Source organism: Pinus tabuliformis, chromosome 3_2 (genome assembly GCF_031772625.1).
Source record: "Pinus tabuliformis cultivar Carrire ecotype Pingquan chromosome 3_2, CPIR1, whole genome shotgun sequence".
Taxonomy (NCBI): domain Eukaryota; kingdom Viridiplantae; phylum Streptophyta; class Pinopsida; order Pinales; family Pinaceae; genus Pinus; species Pinus tabuliformis.
The window spans coordinates 934,941,737-934,952,481 of NC_142302.1; the positions used below are offsets into that span (position 1 = coordinate 934,941,737).

The following is a 10,745-nucleotide window of genomic DNA, read 5'->3' on the forward strand; positions in this document are numbered from 1 at the left end:
TCTGTTGCTCTGTTCACTGCTTTAGCCTCTGCCCATTTGGTTACATAATCTGTACATACTAGGATGTACCTATTTCCATTTGATGGTGGAAGAGAGAAACTTTGCAAACTTTCCAGAATATAAATAGTTTGCAATGTCTGCAAACCATGGTTTTTTTACTGTTATGGCAAATAGGTGTTCGTCAGGAAGTTATCTACAACCGGATTTGGTCGTTGTAGTATAGTGGTGAGTATTCCCGCCTGTCACGCGGGTGACCCGGGTTCGATCCCCGGCAACGGCGCCAAAATGTTGAGCTAATTTGTGTACTTAAATTAACACAATTATTTCTTATCAATCTAGGTTGTTTATGCTTTGAGGCAAGTTCACTATATGTGAAGATCAGATGTAATCAAACCTTGAAAGATAAGTTATTCAAAAGCTTAAAGTAATACATACTACAACTGTAATTCAATTAGTTTAAAAGAGGAAAAACATTGAAATGGTTCTTGACTCAAGAAGTCCACTTTTGCCTCAATTACCACTTAATGAATCAGAGATTAAAACCAAGAACTTAAGATGGATAAATTATTAATGAAAGAAGCTCTTAACTTAAGAGACACATAAGGTATTCCATCATAATTCATTCATCTCAATATCAAAATCTCAATAAGAAACTACTTGCATGCAAACAAAGGAAACTAGTTTTAATTCATCATTTTAGTAGAAGGGATGCTCAACTTGAACACTTGTTTTTCCAACTTGATAAAGTGTTGAATAAGCTAAGAACTAATGAAATCAATCACTATGCATGAACCATAAAGCAATCTGAAATAAAGCTTTGAAAAACCAATTCTACAATAACCAGATTACAAGAAATAAAACTAGTTAACAAGGAAGTGTACTTAGCTTGGAATGGGGGCCCTCCACCCTTGCCTTGCACACTTGAGAGGTGATATCAGAAGCTTAAATTCATTCACACATCCATAGCATTGAACAACAAAATAATAATAACACAAGTCTTCAAATTAACTCTTCAATCCAAAGGTGTCACAGCATAAGAGTATAATAAGTCAATACATAAGCCATCAAAGTTTTGGCTTTTAAATAAGAAGTCTCATGAAACAAACTGATCTATATTCACTCAAAAAAACCCATCTACTCTCATCCACCTATCTAAGTCGAATTCATTACTCCCATCCCAAGAAATATGACCAATCCTATAGAATCTCAAAACTGCCCTATTTCTATGGGATTTCTGAATGACTAGTCATGATTGACTAGCACCAAATGGGCCTAATAAAGCTTGTTCTGTTCGAACTAAGCATAGTTGGCTTAGTCCTAGTTCCCAAGCTGTCCATCTATGTATTTAATTCGTGCCCAAGTGTCCTGCAACCATATCAACCATAGAGCTATTACGGGAATTTCTGAATATGCCAATTTTGCACTAAAAACCAAACTTTCATAAAAACTTTAGAAATTGAAAAATTAAAATTAAATACCTGAATGGATATCAAATATACATCAAAATGGGATGAATGAAGGGAAAATGGATGGAAAATAGATGGATTAGTAAGTTTCTTAAAGCAAAAATAAGACCAAATCTAAGGCCCAACAAATGGAAGTGTAGGGATCACGACTGCCAACAATGACATGGTGAGTCTTGTTCTCCTCAGTCTTCCTAAGAGCTGGCATAGCTACCAAGACTCGGTAAATGGAAGAGAGAAACTTCCTGATTGGGAACAACTTTTGTCGAATCTAATGTAGGAGGAGATAATAAGAAGCACCAGAGATGGATCTTCATCAAAACAAGATGATGAAGAAAATCTAGCTTTAGTGAGTAAAGCTAGGAAAGGGAAAGGGAAGGCATCCTATGCCAAATCGAGTTCTTCCCATGGTGGGAAGAAGTTCGAAAAACTGAAGTGTGATGCTTTCATTGTCATGAGGTGGGCCATTATGCTACGAATTATCCACAAACGAAATCAAAGAAAGGATCTTCAAAGGGATCAGATGGTGAGACACTCACCTCATAGTTTGAGTTGGATTTCTCTCTAATCGCATGCATGTTTTCATCCATGGGGGGATGTGTTTGGTACCTGGACAATGGAGATTCATTCCACATGTCAGGTGACAAGAATCTATTAAGTACCCTAGAGGAGAAGGATCTCCAGATGTGCATCGAGATGGGCGATGATGGAAAGTACCATGTTTCAGGTGAAGGTAAGGTTGTGTTGCCGAGGGAGCATGGAGCTCCTCTCACCCTCACTATGTAAACTATGCACTGGGTCTAAAGAAGAATCTTGTGTCCATTGCTATGCTAGAATATAAAGGCTATGATGTAGTATTTAGTAAAGGAAAGGTATTCCTGAGGAATATCAGCACTGGACAGACCAAGTGTATTGGGATTCGAGTAAAGAATCTCTACAAGCTAGAGGTAGATGACTGTGCGGCATTGACTTCCAAAGTAGAGGTGGTGCAGAGCCAAGATGTTGGCGAGGTATGGCATAGAAGATTGGGCCACTTGCACCATGGGGCCTTGAAGATCATGCAGCAAATTTCTACCATACTTCCTAAGGGAAAACTGGAGCGAGTGGATACATGCAAAGGTTGCACCTTGGGTAAGTTTGCGAAATATTTCTTTCAGGATCGATAGAGTAGAGTTGGAGCAATCCTAGAACGAGTTCAGATAGATGTATTTGGACCATTCTCTATAGCCTCCATCACTGAACAAAAGTGCTATGTTATTTTTATTGATTATTTTTCTTGTAGATTTTGGATCTACTTTATTCAAAACAAGGATTAGACCTTCTTGAGGCTTTGTGAGTTCAAAGCCTTGGCAGAGAAAGAATCTGGAAAGAAAATAAGAGCCTTTCGAAGCGATAAGGGTGGACAGTATGTCTCCCAATAGTTTAAGGACTTCTGCATAGTAGAAGGAATTAAACGGAAGTTGGCAGCGCCCCATAACCCACAATAGAATGGGGTGGCTGAAAAAAGAACCGATGTATTGTGGGAGCAGCTCGAGCGATGTTGCATGACCAAGGCCTACCACTTCATTTGTGGGGTGAGGCATGCAATACAATAGTATACTTGTAGGATAGAAGTCGCACCGTATACTGGGGATGAAGACACCAATGGAGGCCTTTTCTGGGAAGCGACAAGATGTAAGTCACTTCAGGATATTTGGATCATCAATTTATTGCCATGTGACCGAAGATGCTTGGAAGAGGTTAGATCCAATAACTGAGTTGGGGATACTTGTGGGGTACACTGATACACCCCACAACTATTAGGTGTGCCTGCCTACCAGTCAGAAGACAGTGGTGTGCAGAGATCTGAAGTTTGACGAGTAGAAAGCCATGGGGGTATCACTTGAGAGGGAGCTCAAGTTGCATGCAGAGGAGGAACTTTTTGGTTCCAAAGGAGGAGGAACCTCATACTGATATGGAGCAGCCGCATGCAAAGGATCCGGTAGTGGAGACATCCACTCATGCAAAGTCTTCTAGAGATTGGCAGAAACACTCAATGGAAGCTGACAAGTTAATGCTAGATGCGCGAGAGAATGTGGGGCAGACATCCTCTCAGTGCAGACAGAGGATATCACCTGGGCATTACACTAGTTACATGGCCTTGGTTGGGGAGTGTGTAGTGATCGAACTTGTTTCTTTCGAGGATGTAGTGCAGCAACCAGTCTGGCTTGATGTTATGGTAGAGGAGTACGACTCTATCATTCAGAACAGTGTGTGGGATGTTGTCCCAAGACAAGCAGACATGTCAATGGTGAGTTCCTAATGGATTTACAAGGTAAAGCAGGTGGCTGATGGTAGTGTTGAGAAACATAAGGTAAGGTTTGTTTCCCGTGGTGTCTCATAGGATGAGGGGATTGACTAGGATGAGACTTTCGCTCCTGTAGCAAGGTACTCATCCATTAGACCGATGTTGGCACTATCAGCTCAGATGGGTTGGAAGATCCATCAGATGGATTTGAAGACTGCGTATTTTGTAGTATCTATAATTTTACTATATTTTATGTAATAAGCTTGGTGGAAATGACCTTGTCAATTAATATAATAGAATTAAAATCCTAAAATGCACACAGTTAATGAGAGAGAGAGAGAGAGATAGAGAGAGAGAGAGAGAGAGAGAGAGAGAGACAAAAATATACTACTCTAGTGCTCAACGCACTATTTAGAAAACATCATCTAGAGAGATCATTTCTCTCTATAGATCTTGAATGATCCATAACTTTCATAATATCAAGTAGATTATCAACCAAGTAGTTGAAAACAAATATTACAATTAACAATTCCATGTGCTGAGAAAAACACAGGTTAGAAAAGAGATCGTAAATTATCAAATCGAAATCATGGTAAAGTCATAGTACTATCGCCTTGTACTTATTCTACGACACTGTAAGTCTTAGGTAGATGAAGTCCTTCCTTTAAGAGATGATGAAGTGATCTCTCTCCCTTTCTCTGCCACCTCTCTCTCTCTCTCTCTCTCTCTCTCTCTCTCTCTCTCTCTCTCTCTTCACCTTCGAACTCTGTTACTATATTCTTATATCTCTCTTTCCCCCCCTTCTCTCCATCTCTCCTTCTTTTCCTCTTTATCTCACCCCCAAACATGCACATCCTCTCTCCATATCTCCCTTTTCACTCCATCTCTCTCTCTACTTCTCACTCACCATGTATTTGTTCTACCATCCCTCTCTCTCCTTCCAACTTCATCCCTCTATCCCTCCGTCTCTCCTCCTCTCTATAAAGTCCTCTCTCTCTCTCTTTCCCCTACAATCCTCTCTCTTCCCCCATTACTCTCTCCCTCTCTCTCAAGTCCTCTATCTCGTCATTCCTCTCTCCCACTTCCCTTCGCTTTCTCTCTCCTTCTCTCCCCCCTTGTATCCATCTCTCCTTATATTTCTCTTTATCTCAACCCTAAACATAGAGACTCTCTCTCCATCTCTCCCTTGTCACTCATTCTCTCTCCACTTATTTCTCTTTATGCATTTCTTCTACCCCCCTCTCTCCCCCTCCAAATCCATATCTCTATCCCTCCCTCTCTCTTCCTCTCTCTAAAGTCCTCTCTCTCATCCTTCGTCTCTCTCCCTTTCTCTACTACCTCCCTCTCTCTTCCATCATATCCCTCTTCCCTCTAATCCTCTCACTATCTCCCTCCCTCTCTCCTTCTCCCTCCCTCCTTCTCTCTCTCCCATCTCAATCTTTAAGTCTCCCTCTCCCTCTCTTACCCTTCTCTACCTCTCTCACTCCTCTCACCCTCTCTCACTCTCTCTTCATTCCTTTTCTCCCCTCTCCTTCAATTTATCTCCATCTCTCCCTTGTGATTCCCCCTATTTCTCCACCTCTATCACAATATGTCTTTGTTCTTATTTCCCATATATATCTAGAGTTAATATATATATTAATATATATTATAATATAACAAATTTAATATTGTATTAATGAAAAGTTAGTAAATTTAATAATAATAATATTAGCACTGATAATGTTCTCTTGCATGGTATTAATAATAATTTGGCCCATAGGCTTGTTATATAGCAAGCAACGAGAGGAATCAAATCCCTTGATGTGCAAAACTCTTTTTTGAGTCCAAAACCTGAGAAAAGGTTTTCACCTCGAGAGATTTTATCCCTCTTGGTGCTTGATAGATCCAAAGCTAACATGGATCTATGTTGGTTTCATTCGTGTGAGGCCAAGGAAATTCTACTGAACGAATCATTGATTTTATCAATACTATGTAAAATCATCTAATATTAATATAATGTTTTAAATATGCTAAATATGTCTCAGATTAATCTCGTCATTTTAATTTTAAATTTTCTTAGTTACCTTAGTTTCTTGAGATGATAAATATTGTGAATAACTTTAATGCTGAAAAATGATGAAATTAAAACTTTGAATGTAAAGTGACAAACTATTTTCTTCTACTATTTTTATTGTCACCCTTGTTACTTTTGTCGTCTTTTCATATTGATTATATGAAAAGGACAGGCTAAATCATAAACCATTTAAATCTTTGGCTCGAGATATTATAGTAAACGTCATACCTTATCTCTCTTTCTCTTAAACATTAATAGATTGAATTACTATAACACAAAAATCAATGTACATTGTCAATAACAATTTATGCTTACACTGAAATTTAGAAGTGACATACATATTTTTCATCATTTTATTCTTTTCATTCTTCCATTTAAAATTTACAAAAACACAACGTATTCGTAGAATAAAGAGACATCGTATTCGATGTGGAAAACATTGAAGGATCTATATCAGAACAACAATGATCACAGGAAACTGGCACTGAAAGACAAGCTTTGGAAAATCAAGTGTGAAAAGGGAGACATGATCTCAACATACCTGACCAATATCACCACATGCTGGGATAAGCTTGGAAGTGTAGGGATCATGACTGCCGAAAATGACATGGTGATTCTTGCTCTCCTTAGTCTTCCTAAGAGCTGGCATAGGTACCAAGACTCAGTAAATGGAAGAGAGAAACAGCCTGATTGGGAATGACTTTGGTCAGATCTGATCTAGAATGAGATTAGAAGAAGCACTAGAGATGGATCTTCAACAAAACAAGAAAATGAAGAAAATCTAGCTTTACCGAGTAAAGCTAGGAAAGGGAAAGGGAAGGCATCCCATCCCAAATCGAGTTCTTCTGATCATGGGAAGAAGTTTGACAAATTGAAAGTGCGATGCTTTCATTGTCATGAGGTGGGCCATTATGTTATGAATTGTCCACAAACGAAATCCAAGAAAGGATCCTCAAAGGGACCAGATGGTGAGGCACTCGCCTCACAGTTTGAGTTGGATTTCTCTCTCATCACTTGCAAGGTTTCATCCATGGGGGGAAGTGCTTGGTACCTAGATAGTGGAGCTTCATTCCACATGTCAGGTGACAAGAATGTATTAAGCACCCTCGAGGAGAAGTATCTCCAGTTGTGCGTCGAGATGGGCGATGATGGACAGTATCATGTTTCAAGTGAAGGTAAGGTTGTGTTTCAGAGGGAGCATGGAGCTTCTCTCACCCTTACTATGTAAAGTATGTACTGGGTCTGAAGAAGAATCTTGTGTCCGTTGCTATGCTAGAAGATAAAGGCTATGATGTAGTCTTTAGCAAAGGAAAGGTATTCCTGAGGAATATTGACACTGGATAGACCAAGTGAATTGGGATTTGAGTAAAGAATCTCTACAAGCTGGAGGTAGACGATTGTGCTGCATTGACTTCTAAAGCAAAGGTGGTGGAGAGCGAAGAGGTTGGCAGGGTATGGCATAGAAGATTGGGCCACTTGCACCATGGGGCCTTGAAAATCATGCAGCAAATTTCTACCAGACTACCCAAGGGAAAACTAGAGCGACTGGATACATGTAAAGGTTGCACCTTGGGTAAGTATGCGAAATCTTCCTTTCAGGATCGAGATAGTAGAGCTAGAGCAACCCTAGAACGAGTTCACACAGATGTATGTGGACCATTCTCTACAGCCTCTATCACTAAACAAAGGTGCTATGTTATTTTTATTGATTATTTTTCTCGTAGATGTTGGATCAACTTTATTCAAAAGAAGGATCAGACCTTCTTGAGGTTTTGTGAGTTCAAAGCCTTGGTAGAGAAAGGATCTGGAAAGAAAATAAGAGCCTTTCGAAGTGATAAGGGTGGAGAGTATGTCTCCCAATAGTTTAAGGACTTCTACATAGAAGAAGGAATTAAATGGGAGTTAACGACACCCCATAACCTACAACAGAATGGGGTGGCTAAAAGGAAGAACCAATCTATGGTGGGAGCAGCTCGAGTGATGTTTCATGACCAAAGCCTACCACTTCATTTGTGTGGTGAGGCATGAAATACAATAGTATACTTGTAGAATAGAAGTCACACCGTATACTGGGGATGAAGACACCAATGGAGGCCATTTCTAGGAAGAGACAAGACGTGAGCCACTTCAGGATATTTGGATCATCATTTTATTGCCATGGGACCAAAGATGCCTGGAAGAAGCTAGATCCAACAGCTGAGTTGGGGATACTTGTGGGGTACACTGATACACCCCACAACTATCGGGTGTGCCTGCATACTAGTCAAAAGACAGTGGTGCACAAAGATCTGAAGTTCGACGAGCAGAGAGCGATGCGAGTATCACTGGAGAGGGAGCTCAAGTTTCATGCAGAGGAGGAACTTTTGGTTCCAAAGGAGGACGAGCCTCATACTCATGCGGAGCAGCCACATGCAGAGGATGCGGTAATGGAGACATACACTCATGCAGAGTCTTCTAGAGATGGGAAGAAACGCTCAAGGGAAGCTGATAGGTTAATTCTAGATGCACGAGAGAATGTGGGGAAACCATCCTCTCCGCGCAGACAGAGGATATCACTCGAGTGTTACACTGGTTACATGGCCCTAGTTGGGGAGTGTGTGGCGACCAAACCTTCTTCTTTCAAGGAAGCATTGTAGCAACCAGTTTGGGTCGATGCTATGGTAGAGGAGTACAACTCTATCATTTAGAACAGTGTGTGGGATGTTGTCCCAAGACCAGCAGACAAGTCAATGGTGATTTCCCGATGGCTTTACAAGGTAAAGCAGGTAGTTGATGGCAGTGTTGAGAAACATAAGGCAAGGTTTGTTGCCCGTGGTGTCTCACAGGTCGAGGGTGTTATCACTTGGGTTGTTCCCTGCCTCCTGAAGGGAATACGGCCGAGGTAACCACTAACCAATCTTTTAGCCACAGGTCCTAGCCTACCTGCAACCAGGGAGGGCTCTCTCTTTGTAATTTAGCTTTGTTTTTGAAATATTTTAGGCTAGTTATCACGCACAGGTTTTTGTTTTAAGTTTGTTGGATGGTGATTTCAGGCAGAGCTGGGATGCAAGTCTAAGATAGTCTATTCCATTGGGCTATGGAGTCCATGATGGTGTACAGTTGAAAGAGTTTCCTGGGTAAAGGCAATACTACAGAGCGAGATAGGCAGTTCTGGAACAATTTTCAAATCTGGAAATTGGTGGAATGAAGTCAGGGAATGAAAGGCAGTTAAGGATCTTTCATTATGCTGGCAGAGGGAAAGTGTATGAATGTCATTCAAGAGCAATTAAGAATTCCTAAACAATATTCAAAATGAAAGGAATTAGTGAAAACATGAGCAATTAAGAATTCATATCTGTGGCTAATCCTGAAGAAAACATAATTAATAGCAGAGATTGAGCATAGGGTACATTTAAACAAATCCTGGGCTATTCTTCTTCTCTGTTACTAGGATTATGGAACATAGATGATATTTTACAAACACAGAAAACATAAAACAGAGTTTAGAAAAACTTATTGTTCCATAGAGTGACATAGGAATCCTATAGCATGCCCCAGACCATCATTTCCACATTCAAACAGTGCAGAAACCATGAGCTTCAACAACCATTTGTATTATATAGTCTCAGAAATTACAGCATACCTTAAAAAGAAAATCACCAACCAACAAAACATATGAGTTTGGTCTATATATAAGAGAGTTTGTTACAAAAATATCCCGTAGGAAAATATCTAGTCCTAAATTCATCCATCTACTTTGCTGAATAGCAATTACTGATGTGGAAGCCAGCGCAACCTGAGTGAGTAAATATGTTGTACTTGGCCACCTTAGGTGTGTGGCTTTTGTTGACTTTCCGGCTTCTTTTCAGTCGGTGGCTGTAGCCTTGGTTTGCATTGCTGATATGCTCTCTCTTGACACCTATGATTATTTTTCTTTAATAAGCTGCCATCATATTTGACCTTCTTCTTCTACCATGTTGACACTTTGGCAGGTGACCCGTATATGTGGAACTGCTGACCCGTAGCTGACCAAAAGGAAAAACAGAGACAAAGTTACCTTGGCAGAATCTCCAGCATTGACTGCCACCAATCTTTTGTAGGCAATTGATGCCTTTGTATCTTTACTAATGTCTCATCTGCTTCAGTATATCTGTAAAAATTGGGTTGTACCTCAAAGAGGTGATTTATTTCATGTTCAATATAAAATAGGTTCTCTAATTTTTCATACAGAGTCTGTCCAGAGGGAGGCCCTGTTTCCTCTGAGGTACTTGAGGATGTTGTAATCTGATTTGAAACATAATTATTCACCCTGGTAGCATACTACTCACGGGTCAGCAGTCTTCCAGCGCTGGTTAATAAACTGGGTAACCCTCTGCTCTGCAATGCTGCAAGCTTTAACTTGAAATCATCTATTTCTGCCTGCATTTCCTGGCACTTCCTTTCCAGAGTTTGCACAAAATTTCTTAGGGTCAGCACCTTTTTTGTTGTCAGAATAGTATCTGTCCTGCTACTAATATCTAATGCTGCCAATTCCTCTTTGGTATGAGTGTTGAGGAAGTGAATCATTTTATTGGCCTGCTCAGGCATATTTCCCAATGCTACTCTAGCCCTTTGAGTCTCAAATTGGGCTAGGCCTATCAATTCTATTTGTTCATGTATGGCCTGAATCGACCGCCATTGGTCAGTGATTGACTGGTTAATTTTGGCCCACAAAATCTTCTTTATTTCAGCTAGAGTCTTGTCTAAAGTAAGCTCCTTCTCTAAGGCCTTTATTTTGTTGTCCAAGGCTTTTATTTCTCTTTGTTTCTCAGCCACTGTCATCTTGGACTTATCATAGCTTGCCTCTAGCTTGGCCAACCTTTCTTTGGCCTCTTTCACCTCTGTCACCTAAACTTCTAGCTCCTTGACAGCTTTCATCATTTCTTCCATGCTCATGCTAGATTCAGGTGTTGTTGTTGTT

The 10,745-nt window shown here is 40.2% G+C and overlaps 1 non-coding gene across 1 annotated transcript; it reads left to right on the top strand.

Annotated features, from left to right (window-relative positions):
* Positions 1–208: 208 nt before the first annotated feature.
* On the top strand, positions 209–280 carry TRNAD-GUC (transfer RNA aspartic acid (anticodon GUC)). Its single transcript has one exon. It is a non-coding gene; the product is annotated as a tRNA-Asp (tRNA).
* Positions 281–10,745: the final 10,465 nt, after the last annotated feature.